The sequence below is a fragment of the Micromys minutus genome (genome assembly GCF_963924665.1).
Source record: "Micromys minutus genome assembly, chromosome: 1".
Taxonomy (NCBI): Eukaryota; Metazoa; Chordata; class Mammalia; order Rodentia; family Muridae; genus Micromys; species Micromys minutus.
The window spans coordinates 54,092,211-54,105,568 of NC_137969.1; the positions used below are offsets into that span (position 1 = coordinate 54,092,211).

A 13,358-nucleotide genomic window follows, 5' to 3' on the forward strand; every position below is an offset into this window, starting at 1 on the left:
CTTACAGAAGGAAAAACTTTTACATAGGTAAAATATGCATAAACACATAAATTCATATACAGATTCACAAATGTGCATTTATGCATTTCCATTCAAACAAGTTGGGCCCAGCTTGCATGCATTCTCACAATCACATACTTACACACACACACACACACACACACACACACACACACATCCATACTTACCTGTGCATATGGAACAAAAGAGCAAGCACAGGTGCAGAAAGAACTCACTCATTCTGGATGAAAAATGAGCTCCAATCTTTATTGCATGGAGAAAGGAAAAGATTCTACCCTTTTAATGCTAAATGAATTAAACCCAAGTTTGTATGAAGAAAACTTTGTTCCTTTTAATAAGACTAAGCCTTGTTATTAAGAAAGGACCTGTTCTGTCCCATGGTAAGAAGAAGCCTGCCTGCTCCTTTTGCTCTCTGCAGCTTCTTTTTTCCCCTTTCCCTCTGCATTTTTCACATCGTTCTCTTAGTTTTTATGTTACCCATAGTCTCTAAGCTATTCCACTCTGCACTCTGCTTGTAACCCTGCTCTCTTCTGCTCTGAAGTCACAGCCATGTTCTTACTCTCAGTGCCTTTTCTCCCAAAGCTATGTCTATACTTCTAAGTTACTGAGTCCAGTTCAGTCTAAAAAGCGTTCTGTCTAAAAACTTCTCCACGCAGTTTCCTCTCACAGCTCAGTTCTGACTCTTCTCTCTGTCTTCAGCACCTAAACATCTTTCAGAATACATGATGACATGTTAAAGAGCTCATCACAAGTTCACACCAGAAAATCAAATCATAAATTGAAATAGAAGTTTACAACAGAGAATGTTTACATGCAGATCCATTAGGGCTAATTATCTGGCACCTATGCCTCCACAGCTTCACTGAAGGTTTCAAACTGTTATTAGTGAAGTTTTGTATAGATAAACCCAATTAATATTTTATCTTCTTCCTAGTACTTATAATAAATCATTAGTTCTCTTTATATGACCTTTGGTTGATAGTTTTACAACCTCTTGGAATGTGCTCTGAGTAAGAGAAAGTCTGGTTACCATCTAAGAGCAAGTAACTGGTGACACATGGGAGACTGGAAGAGTTCTCATTGCAGTTTTGACTATCAGAAAAGGACTCAATAGCAGTTCCACTATAAAAGAGCTTAATAATCACCGATATAATTTTAGGAATTCTTATAGGATCATCATTAAGACTTAAGAAGTTATCTATTTGTCTAGATAGCATCACTACAAGAGAGTCCACCTTTATAGATCTGCAGAGAATATTACTTAGTGATTATTATATATGTTCAATAATAACAAGAAAAGCATATTAATAGCAATAATCTTTCCTAAAATGAATTCTCCTATGGCCTTGCTTGATAAGAGCGAACCTGACACAGATCATATGGTAATCTGAGGCAGGCCATCTCAGGAAGATCACCTGCTGGTTATTAGCTTGTCCCATATGGATCCTGACAAAGAAGCCCAGGGATCTTCCTCATGGGGTATCACTCTAGAGTTGAGCAAGCTATGGGGTAAGGGACACTGTGCCAGGACTAGCCTGTCTAGCCACCTGGGTGCCATTGCCTGGTGCTGCAGACTGTTGGCTCAACCTTTGTCATCTGAGCTGAGTCAGTCTGCCCTTTACACTCGCTGGTACCGCTCCTCCCCCTCAGAATTCTAGAAGACAGCTCCTGTCATTGAAGAAGCTCCTGAGAGACTTTCCTGACCTTAAATCTTTTCTGTCGGCCACACAGCTGGTGTCAGCCCTTTGGAAGCCACTTCTGTGGCCATTTTCAGATTAGAACTAAAGAAGAAGAAAAAAAGGCACAGCTTTGACAGGATCTTCCCCACTTGGGCCACAGACTTTGTTAAAAAGTAGCAAAACTAAGATGGAAAAGACCCTTTAGGATCTTGAGGCAGTGATAGTGAATCAGGAGCCACCAGATTCTTAGCAGTTGTGGCTTGGCAGCTGTCCCCATCATTGCGATCAGATTGGGCCTGAATGCAGGGATGGGGGTGCTGCCCACTATCATTGAGGAAACTTCTTGGTTCTCCTTAGTAGCCTTAACTCAGAGGAGTGTTCTCCCCTTCCTTGCCTGGTTATCTCTTTTCCATCTCTTCTGAATTATTCTTGTGAACTTCACTGCTGTGCCAGCGGCATATTCTCCAGCTCTGTCACCATCCCCCTTCCTCTTTTGCTTTCACTGGCCTGGTTTCCCTTGCTGTGTTGATGTAATTGTTACCTTGAATCTTTTCCGTCATGGTTTCTGTTTGAACGTCTGTATTTGAGTGGTTGTAGTTGTGCTCAAGTCATCAGGTGTCTCCCAGGCTGCTGTAACGCCATCCATAGTCTGTTGGTCCCTCACTTCCTCCTGTTTGGTTGGAGGCTGTCCCTGGATATGTTTCAACTGTTCTTTTCTTGCCCTGTAGGGACCCACTAGGTTGTCGGAATCCCCATAGATCCCCGGTTACTAATAGCTCCGACTGCTATTGATGCTCCCTAGCTCAGGACCACAAGGTTTAGAGTTGGAAATGAAGGGATATAGGGTGAAGGCAGGTTGCACTGGACTGCAAATTTTACAGAAAGCTGTGGGGTTGAGCAATTTAAATCACACAACCCTTTGTCTCAAGAATCTCAAGGGGAGAGATATCTGGCATGGAGTGTGTTGTTCTAGGCACCACTGGAGTGACTCAGTCTTTAGAGTACTGATGTGGGCTGAGTGAAGCAAGGCTCACCTCCATGAGTTCAAGCCCTTCTTCCAAAATTACTGAGTTTCTTGTTAGCACATGCTGCGATAAAACATCATGGCTGGGAACAATATGGGGTAGGAGTAATTTCAGCTTGCACTTTATAGTCCAGTACCAAGAGCCAGAACAGAGACTCAAGGCAGGAACCAGAAGCCAGGGAGGAGTGTGGTTATCGGTTTGTTTTTCATGGTTTGCCTTTTCATACATCTCAGGATGACATGCCTAGGGGTGGAACTGTCTGCAGTGAACGGGCCCTCCTCCACCAGTCATTAATCAAGAAAAAGTCCCACTTACTTGCCTACAGTCCACTCTGATGGAGCTGATTCCTCAACTGAGGGTCCCTCTTCACGGATGACTTTATCTGGTGTTAAGTTGACGAAAAAACAAAACAGCAACAAAAATTAAAAAACAAAACAAAACAACTAACCAACACAGTACGCAATCAAACAAAAGCAGACCATAATCTTTCTCTGTCCTGTGGTTGCCACTGTCTCCAATCCTTGTCCACTTTTTCTCTTTGACTAAAGATATGGCAGTGGGAGGCAGGGGTGACAGCAGTGCAGAAGTGGCTCAGTGGTTAAGAGCACTTGCCGTGCACTCATGAGGACCCAAGTTCAGATCCCAGCACTTACATAGCAAGCTGGCTGTCCTGCAAATGCCAGTAACAACACTCCAACGGTCTGATGTCTTCTTCAGTTTCTGCTTGTGCACAGAAACAAACACATGTACACAGGCATGCACATGTGCACATGCACACCAAGGGAGACAGAGACAGACTAAGGTAGTAAGGAAGATGATTGACTGAGGACCCTCAATGGTCATTGAAAGTCACTTAATGATGCTAAGGGGAGACTGGCCAGTCTGAGGATTTGCTCACTTACCCCGCTATTCATTCAGTCTCTCTCTTCTCTTCTCTTCTCTTCTCTTCTCTTCTCTTCTCTTCTCTTCTCTTCTCTTCTCTTCTCTCTCTCTCTCTCTCTCTCTCTCTCTCTCTCTCTCTCTCTCTCTCTCTCTCTCTCTTCCTCTCCTTCCTCCTCCTTTAGCACAAGTGACTCTAATTTGTTTTTGGTCTACTGTGCAAGTATTTAGGCAAAGTGAATAGCCTCTGTACGTTTTATTTGGCACCACTACTAGGACACTGGCCAAGTTATATCCCCTCTATGAACTTAATTCATGTTTAAAATGGTGAAATAATGTGATGTAAAAACTTGGCCATTTTGTGAAGGTGAAGCAGCAGACAGACATTTTTAGACTGTGATTCCTGACATCAGAAGTCCTCGGCAGTGAGAGGAGACCACATTCCCCATCCCGACAATGCATACTGCTTCTGCCTGACTTTACAAACAGACTTCTCCACATTAGCCTTTAACTTCCAACATGCTACATACAAAGTAAGGGGGAGGAGGACAGATCTAACACTTGAGTTGCTGAATGACAAACCTGCAACTGGCTCCAGTGAAGCTGGATTTTCCTCTGCTGGGAATAAAAATAGAGTGAACTTCACATCCTCACCAGCTGAGTTTAGGCGGCAGCAAGACTGGTGACTAGTGGGGACACCGAGTGCCTTGTGGTGTAATGTGGAGGTCTAATTGTAGGACCTTTACATCATTGGCTTTTTTGGCAGAGGAGGCTCCCAGAGCATATCAGTGAGGATAAATAAAGCTCGGACATATTAGCACTTGACTTCACAGCCAAGGGTGCTCACCAAACACTTGCCCAGTGCTAAGCATGGAGTGTCAGGGGGAATCCACAGGCATTGCAGAGGCAGCCTGTTCCCTTGAAAAGCCATCTGCAAGACCAAATTACTTCTACGTTCTTGCTTTAAGGTAGAGGTGTGAACCCAGACAATTTAAGACACAGACTCTCTTAACTTCAGAGTCTAGGAAAGTTAATGGTCTACACATTAAGTTTAAAGCCAGTCTGAGGTACATAATACATTTGAGGCCTGTATGGGATAGTTACCGAGGACTTGTGTCAAAAAAATGGGAGAGGGGGTTGACTGGGAAATGTCTCAGTGGTTAAGACCATTTGGTGCTCTTATAGATAGACAGCTTGAGTTTGGTTCAAATCACCCCAAGAAGGCATGTAGTACCAACAAATGGAGGCAAGGAATTAATACATATTAAATTAAGATGGTATTCAAAGCTCAAATACAAAGTTCTGAACACAGGTTTAATGAAGTCCTTTAAAATTTCTTAACTTCCTTTGATTACATTGTGCAAGCTGAATGGGGCATGTGACATGTCCCCTTTTCGAAAACACATATATTCAGGAGGAAACTGCCTTAAATGAAGAAAAGGCTCCCAAAGGAAAAGCATGAGAAGACACAAGGTGACTGGCAACCCAATGACACAGACAATGTACAGACCACAAGTGGTGTCTTCCTTCACTTCTACAAGTGCAGGTGTAGGATCACTCATACTGTGGTTCTGACCACTCTTATAGGCCTTCCCATAGGCTCTGAGAAGAAATACCCTGAAAAAGAGATCTGGTCTTCCAGGATTTGGGAAGAAAGAGCCGTTACCTTATCTCCATACTAATGCCAAACACTAAATAAATATCCATACAGATGTGTTTTAAAAGCACAATGCAGACCCTGACTTTGGGCTATCCTGCTAGACAGATATATTAGTCCTTTGCTTTAATTTGCTAAATAACCCTCTGCTCACACTGCCTTCTCGCTGAACTCCTTCCCTGAAGAAAGGAACTGAGTAGAAGTCCTCAACCATTAACAGTGGTGATCGACATTGAGGGCTTGCAGTTTTTCTTACCTGTTCCACTAAGGGACCTGTTTTCTCAGGTGGGCCCAGAAATGGGCCTTTATTCCATCAAAGGCTCAGTTCTAGACTCTTTGAGAGAAACCCTAGGGGGAAAAAATCCCTGGAGACAAATGGCTGCAGAAGCTACACAGGTAAAACCTCCCCCCCCCCCCCAAGAGTGACAGCCCTCATCTAGATTCCCACACCACTGGACTTTTTCACACTCACTTGAACACCTGAGCAAGCTTCTAGCTTCCCAGTGATTCATTTTTATAGGGGGAGGGATACATTACTACTGCACCTACAGCTGGGCTATTTTAAGAGTTTTAAAGTTTTGCTTTTATGATGCTTAAAACAGATGTGCCTGCAGTGTATAGAAGAACAAACATCTCTAGTTTAGTTCTCCAAACTGATCCCAAATTATGAAATAGTAACAGCCAAAAAAAATATTTCTATGTTATGGTCCAATGCCTTTAAGTAGCTTGATTGACCCCCTCTGAATACCAAGATCACCAAGTCTTTAAAAAAAAAAAAAAAAAGGTTCAGTCCTGTTCTCAGCCCCGGTGTAGTGACCACAGTGTCTCCTACTGACTTTTGCTCTCTTTCCAGCCCTGGATTCTACAGTCACATAGACTTTGAAGCTCTCTGCTATTTCCCTGACAGAAGAAATAGTAACCTTAACCTCTCTATCCTGTATGTAGGATTTCCAAGAAGTGCCAATTTTCCATCACAGGCAGCCGGAGGCTTCTGTTCCATCTCCCTCACCACTATCAGAACCTCACATGGTTTTTTTTTTTTTTTTTTTTTTTTGCACTGAGATAAGTTGGCATAAACACCTTGCTAGAGTCTAAATTAGGGCCACATAGCATGTGGAAAAACAAGGTCCTTAAGCCTGTGGTTAAGATTAAAAGAATTCTGAAGGGTAGGCTCTGATCTAACAAGACTAGTGACCTCAGAAGAGGATGAGGCACTATAGTGTGTACACATCGAAGACAATATGAAGCCAAAGGACAGGCACCCACAAGAAAGCAATCCCCCCATTACCTCGACAGTGAACTTTCAGGTTGCAGATTTGAGAAGATACAGATGTCTACTGTTCGAGTGAGCCAAACAGTCTGTCACATTCCATCCCAGGTGTTCTAGTATCCAAACTCAGACGTCCCCAGCAAACTCAATTCTCTGGACCTCCCTGATGCCAGCATTGAGACTATTGCCATTCACACAAAGGAAAGTGATAGGAACCGCCGCTGTAGACATTCTACTGGAAAGTGTTTTAAAGCTAGAGTAGCATAAAGAAGACCTGGGGAGATGACTCAGTGGATAAAAGCATTTGCCATGCAGCCACACAAGGACAAGAGTTCAAATTCGCAGATCCCATGTAAAGTCTGGACACAGAATGTGAGTGTCTGCAATCTCAGCACTACTACAAGGTAATAGGAGCTGGGACAGGAGAGTTCCCAGAATCTCTTCCACCAGCCTGGCATACAAGCCAGCAAACGGGAGACTTTGCTCCAAGGAAGGGCAAGAAGAAAGACTGACACAGAGTCATCCCTCTCACTCCACACATGTGATATGTGCACCTGCACTTCCACACATATGCTTACATGCGTGCCATGCTTCTGTAAGGTAGAAAGAAGCACGGCTGGCTTTATGTGCCTTCTATGATTTAACCTGCTTGCATGACAAACAGGAAAGCTTACTTGTCACTCCACAGAGACAACACCAATTCTTCAGCATTGCATCTGCTGCGGGCTCAGTGAAGATGTAAGACCTGGGGAGTCGTGTTTTGGATTTCTCAGGGTATTCTTTTACCTGAAAAGCAAATCAGTCAGAGGGTTTCGGTAGGTATGAAACCATCCTCTCAGCTCTGTCTCTGTGAATACAACCATGCCGAGGTCTCAGATAAATCTTTATACCAGAAATCCTACCAATTGAAGTGTAATAAAAATAACAATCAGAGCTGGCCTCGGGGCCACGAGAACGTTGTATTCCTTCGGAATGCAGAAGCTGACTTCCACTTGTCACAGGCTAACATGACAACCTGGTATCTACAAAACATCTGGTTGGCACCAGAGCAAAAATCTTCTGTCCTCTGGGAAAATTATTTTTGCGCACCATGGCTTGAGAAAGGTCACTGTCATGGACGTAAGAGGACCTTCTAGAGATGGCCTGGAAGTGTCACTAAGTGAGGTGAGGACAGATAAGGCCCTGCCTCTCACTTGTGGATAAGTAGACTTGGATGTGGTGATGGTTGCTGTCAACACATTCGTCCTTTGGCTCATCTAAAGACATCAGTGGGACCATGGACTGAGGAGAAGATGTTGGCGTAGTCGCAATGCAAATAAAAGTGTAGAGATGAGGTATAGTAAGAGGAAACATCTGGAGGCCCTGGCAAGGTCGGCTTTGGGCTCTTCACCTAAAGCAGCTGGGTTTTCGATTCTTCTTCATTGTTGGCTTCCAATCTGGTGTTTCCTGACTCTTGCAGATTTCTGTAAAAACAAGTCAGACCGGAGCAAACATTGTCATTCGCTTTGAAGATGCGCAAGATGTGTGGACCTCGTTTCAGTGATTCAGAGTGTGTTGAGATTTTTATTAGATAGTGTCTCAAGCTGCCTCAGCACTAAATACAGCAGGAAGCTGCCTGCCTGTCGCCTTCTCTGCCACTGACCTGCCCCAACTCTAAGTCGTCACCTTTGACTGGTCTGAAATTCTCACCAGATTTGCCTTGTGCTTCCAGGCAACAGTGTAATTGTCTGGACAGTTCAGAAAAATCACAGGACACATGCAGGGTACAGTGTTGTGTTGTCAACTGTGGGTAAGGTGCCACAAAACGGGCTCTGGATCTTGCTCACTGGACTTTACTGGAGCCTTACTCACTGAGTAGCAACTCTGTGTTTCTTTCTCAGCCTCAGCTTCAAACTACTACCATTCCACTGTGTCTGCATGCACTGGAGAGAGAGTGCGTGTTCACATGGGCGTACCTAGGCCAAATATCAACTTGGGATGCCATTCCTCGGGCATTGTTCACTGAGTCACCTTCCCAAGTTCAGTAAGTCATCTTTTGGAAATAGACCTAAATGTAAAAGCTAAACAATATGAATAATATCCGTCTTCCACTTCGCTGTACCTGGGTGTTAGGTGTGTATGTGTTTGTGGATGTGCATCTGTGAGAGTCACAGAAGAGCTTGTGTGAGTCCTCGGGCGTTTTCTGTCTTGTTTGAGATGGGTTGCCTTATTGATGTGGAACTTCAACACATATGCCAGCCTAGCTGGCCCTGAGCTGCCAAGGAGCCATATGTCCACCTTCTGTCTCACCACAACTGGGGTTATGCTATATCTCACCATGCCCAGCATTTTACATGGATTCCAGAGAGCTGAACTCAGACCCTCACGGGTGCAGCTAACTCCTCTCTGCAGCCCAATTCTATTTTCTTTTCAATAGTTTTTATTTCCCTGAAACAATGCCCTTGCTGTGTAGCCAAGGCTGGTCTCCTACTGACCAGTGCTGAAATCATTCCATCTGACCCTTAGTTTCTTGTTAGTTTATCAAAATGTTCGAACATTATAAAGTATTAAGTAGCTGGCGTTATTTCTTTTTTTATCTCCCTAAGTCACATCCCTTTTAGAAACTGACATTTTTGAAAGCACAATTTACTTAGAATGGGAAGAAACCATGGTGATTGAAGAATAGTTTGGTAGGCACCACTGGAATGCTGACATAGCACCAGATAATTATTGTTCACCAATCTAATTAGAAGAATGAGTTCAACTTTTCAGTCATACACACAGGCCATCTTAAGCCCTGCAGGGATGGGCCCTGGACTCAGTCTTACAATTAAAGATATGGGTACTGTGGTCTATGTCTATAATCACAGCACCTCGGAGATGGAGGCAGGAGCCTAAGAAACCCACATCTATCCTTGGCTACATCAGCGAGTTTGAGGTCAGCCTGGAATACATGCGATCCTGTAAACAATGTTTTAAAGCTCCTGGTTCCTAAGTCTTCCCCGGAACTATGCTGCACTGTGTATGTTATCTGGTGAACACTGACCAAACGGGACAGATGTTACTGCACACTTTTCTTTGCTCTTTACAGTACCAGGAGCCCTGTGCCTGGGGTACTGTGCAGGCTAAGCTCGTCTTCCGACTGGTCTAAAGCCCCGGCTCACTACAGAGTTTCAGGCTTTAAGAGGAGGAAACTGAGTCTTTATATAACCTGGCTGGCTAGTGGGTGACAGGCAGAACTGGACCACACCCCTGAGTCTTGCAGCCGCATCCACCCACCTGAGGCAGAACTGTTTCCATAAGCTAACTTGCCTATCTTCTCCAGCTTCCCTTTCCTATGAAGAATGACTAGTTAGAGCTGAATTTTCCTGGAGCTGTTCTTGTATTTAGAAAATATATCTGTCTTCATTTCTATCATGATAAGTATTCACAGACCTCAACGTAAGCAAAAGTTTCTTGGATTTATCAGTATTTTTTTTCCTTTTTAAGACATTTATTTGTGTGTGTGTGTACATGTGCATGTGTGTGCTTGTGTATATGTGTGTATATGTGTGTGTGCATGTGTGTGTTTATGTGCATATGTGTGCTTGTGTGTATGTGTGTATATGTGTGTGTGCATGTGTGTGTTTGTGTATACCATGTGTATGCATGTGCACATGTATGTGTGTTTGTGTATAATGCGTGTATATGTGTATGTGTGTTTATGTGTCTATGTATTTGTGTGTATATATGAGTGTGTTTGTGTATATGTGCATGTGTATATGTGTGTGTCTCTGTGTGTTTGTGTGTATATGTGTGTGTGTTTGTGAGTATATATGTGTGTGTATGTATGTGCATGTGTGTTTGTGTGTGTTGTGTGTGTATTGTATGAGTACGTGGGGAAAGTGCATTTTGTGTTGTCTATGATTGTGTAAGGTCTGGTGTAAGCCTTGGTTGCTTCCTGAGAAACAATGAGCCATCCAGTACTCTCCTCTCGAGTGTCGTAGCTGTAAATCAAGCAGTAACTTTTGCAACCGAGAGTCAAGAGTAATAAAAAAAATGACAGCACAAATATAGTGTTATTTTTATTCCCTAGGTAAAATGAAGTTTTTTTTAATACATGTGTGGTATATTCTTTAATTTTCTTGAGCATTTTTGACTTATCCTAGGAACATAATCTAATCCTAGGCTGATTTCCCCGAGGGATTAGTCAGCATTTATTGTAATAACTTCTAAATCTTTGGGTTCATAAAATCTTACATCTCCCAATTTAAATCAAATCTTGATTTCCTGGAAATCCTGGTTAATGGCAACTTGAGTCTTTGAAAGGTAGCTGGTAACAACACGTGAACATATTTGAAACAGATGAATTCTTTGGAACCATGGCTTTCCAACGGGAAAAGCTATACAACTTTAACCCTGAGTCCTCATGGTTCTGTTACTGTGATAAACACCGTGCCCAAAAGCAACTTGAGGAGGAAAGGGTTTATTTCAGATAAATAAACCATAACCTAAATAAAGCCATCATTGAGGGAAGCCAGGGCAGGGATTCAAGACAAAAGCCTGAAGCAGAGACCACGGACGACTCTGCTGCCTGGCTCGGGCTCAGCTTGCTTTAAATACCGCCCAGGCTCACCTGTCTAGGGGTAGCACCACCCACAATGGCCCAGGCCCTCCTACATCAATCAGCAATCAAGAAAATGCCCCATAGACGTCGTCACAAGCAAATGGGATAGAAGCAATATTTTAGAGATTTAGTCTCTGTGTATTCGGATAATGGCTGCACTTGTGTGCAGTGTGACATGCATTAGTGCATGCCTGGTGCCAAAGGAAAATTAGAAAAGGGAGTTGGATCCCCGGAACAAATGTTATAAATGGTTTTGAGCCACCATGTAGGTGCTGGGAACACCCTGGTTCTCTGTAAGAGCAATAAGTATTCCTAACTGCTGAGTCATCTTTCTAAGACCACAATGGAGGCAATTCTTCTCCCTTCTTAGGTATGACAGACAGACAACCAAAATTAGCTACCACGCCATTTTAATTAGGTAAACAAAAGTAAAATATTAAGTTGATCACCAAATATTGATTGAGCACTTCCTGTTTTATAATACTTCTATATGGATAAACTTATCAGTTCAGCTAATCATTAATCACTTGGGTTTTTTTTTCTCTACATAATGTATCGATATCTCTTCATTTGTAAATGCTGTTCAGTGTATGTTATTCTAGTTGTTATTTTGTATAAAAAGGCTGGGGGTAATAATACATACATTAAAGGATATCTGCTAAGCATGATACGCCACTATAGAGATAGGATGTAATCAGAATCACAGTGGCACAATTGGTTAGCACAAGGTTCTCACATGATGGATAGCATGTTTCCATATGCATGTACTGCACTTGCCTACAGTTCCAATGCAAGCTCTAAAACTAGTGAGGACTGCATAGTCTTGAATAGGTGTGCTCTCTGTCTCTGTCTGTCTCTATCTCTCTCTGTCTCTGTCTCTATCTCTCTCTGTCTCTGTCTGTCTCTATCTCTCTCTGTCTCTGTCTATCTCTATCTCTCTGTCTGTCTCTGTCTCTCTCTCTGTCTCTCTCTCTTTCTCTCTCTCTCTCTCTCTCTCTTTCTCTCTCTCTCTCTCTCTCTCTCTCTCTCTCTCTCTCTCTCTCTCTCTTTCTCTCTCTCTCTCTCTCCTTCCTGGATTGGGAGGATAGCCATCACTGACCTGACATCCAGTACCAAAGGGCTGGGCCTCATTTATGGCGGACAATTCAAGGGAAGGTTTCATAACATTAGTCTGGCACAATGGAATAAAACCAACTGGCCACCACATTTTTACCAACTAAGTGTCATAACCTGAGTTTCCCCTGGGTGGATACTTCCAAGGAAATCATAGCTTGCCTCACCTCATTATATTTTTCTACTCTGGAGGAAGAAAGGAAAAGAAAATTGGAGAGAGCACAGTCCTCATGGTATGAGAAGTCATTTTAAATCTACTACAGTAGAGTCTGGAATGTGAGAAGGAAGTAAGGAAGCAGGAAAAGATGTAAATAAAATGTAAATAAATAAATACTAGGAGACATTTGCACATCAGGATGCAGTTTGTTTGAACATGGGAACCCCATGAAGACATAAGAAGGGTAGGAAGAGGGAAATGAAGGTGTGGAAGGGCCCAGGTGAAGTTCTGCCTGGACCCTGGTTGGCAGTGTTTGGAGATTGGCACATGGAAGGCACAAGGGTAAGCTGGGCCTCAAACCTTCAAACGCTGTGATTACAGGTATGTGGCACAATGTTCCACTCTGTGTTTTTAGTGTTATATTATGTTGTCTTTCCAGGTCTAGAAAATTTAATTCTTGGAAATAAAATCTTTCCTAAAGACATGAAATCATAAATAATAAGACAGCTTCTAGACAATGGATGTAGATAGGAGACTGATGTATAATAGACAAATATATAAATTACTAATAGGTTATAGATGACAAGTGTAGATGATAATTAGATAGGTGAGTAGATAGATAGGTAGATAAATGGGTGGGTGGATGGATGGATGGATGGGTGGATGGATGGATGGATAGATAGATAGATAGATAGATAGATAGATAGATAGATAGATGATATATAAATAGATGACAGACAGATGCAGAAAATAAGCCGCTCAGAGTCTCTTCAATTTGTGTTCCATGTAATTTTGTCATGATGATATTTATCTGCCCTTGCATTATTGAATTAAATATATATATATTTATGTAAAAGCAGCAGCTATGTGTGTGAGAGAAGCAGTGTTTGACTTAATATGAAGCAAACATCCAAATGCCATGGTCCTCTCCTAACCCTATTTTTTTGGAGGCCAATAAACCAATATGTCCTC

The 13,358-nt window shown here is 42.7% G+C and overlaps 1 long non-coding RNA gene across 2 annotated transcripts; it reads right to left on the minus strand.

Annotated features, from left to right (window-relative positions):
* Positions 1-239: 239 nt before the first annotated feature.
* Positions 240-4,256, minus strand: LOC308427104. Of its 2 annotated transcripts, XR_013975235.1 has the most exons (4): positions 3,628-4,256; positions 3,041-3,107; positions 2,242-2,422; positions 240-731 (listed from the first exon to the last, which is right to left on the minus strand). It is a non-coding gene; the product is annotated as an uncharacterized lncRNA (long non-coding RNA). The 2 variants fall into 2 exon arrangements; XR_013975236.1 differs by having other exon boundaries at positions 240-2,422.
* Positions 4,257-13,358: the final 9,102 nt, after the last annotated feature.